Source organism: Morone saxatilis, unplaced genomic scaffold (assembly GCF_004916995.1).
Source record: "Morone saxatilis isolate NCDOM2014 unplaced genomic scaffold, NCSU_SB_2.0 Contig22, whole genome shotgun sequence".
NCBI classification, from domain to species: domain Eukaryota; kingdom Metazoa; phylum Chordata; class Actinopteri; family Moronidae; genus Morone; species Morone saxatilis.
In genome coordinates this window covers 21,839,989-21,840,229 of record NW_023339785.1, presented here as the reverse complement: position 1 = coordinate 21,840,229, position 241 = coordinate 21,839,989, and the positions used below count along the sequence as shown (strand labels likewise).

The window sequence follows — 241 nt, the reverse complement described above, 5'->3', positions numbered from 1 at the left end:
TCTCAGGTGTCTCAGGTGTCTCTGGACATGCTTAACTAACAGAACACCTTTAAGGGCTGTTTGAATAACATCTGGTGAGACAACACGAGAGCTGTCAGCCTGCCAGGTGAACTGAAGTGTTTGACTTAGAGACTGGATCCCAAGACTGGATCCTTACAACAAACAACCCCTTTAAAATACATATCCACACCATATTCACTGTGCGATCTGTTGCCCAGGTGCAACTGCTGCTACTATTTGT

At 45.2% G+C, this 241-nt stretch overlaps 1 protein-coding gene across 1 annotated transcript in view; it reads right to left on the bottom strand.

Moving 5' to 3' along the window:
• The window catches only part of syvn1 (synovial apoptosis inhibitor 1, synoviolin), a 13,042-nt gene that overhangs the window by 11,854 nt on the left and 947 nt on the right, over positions 1–241 (bottom strand). The window lies entirely within an intron of this gene.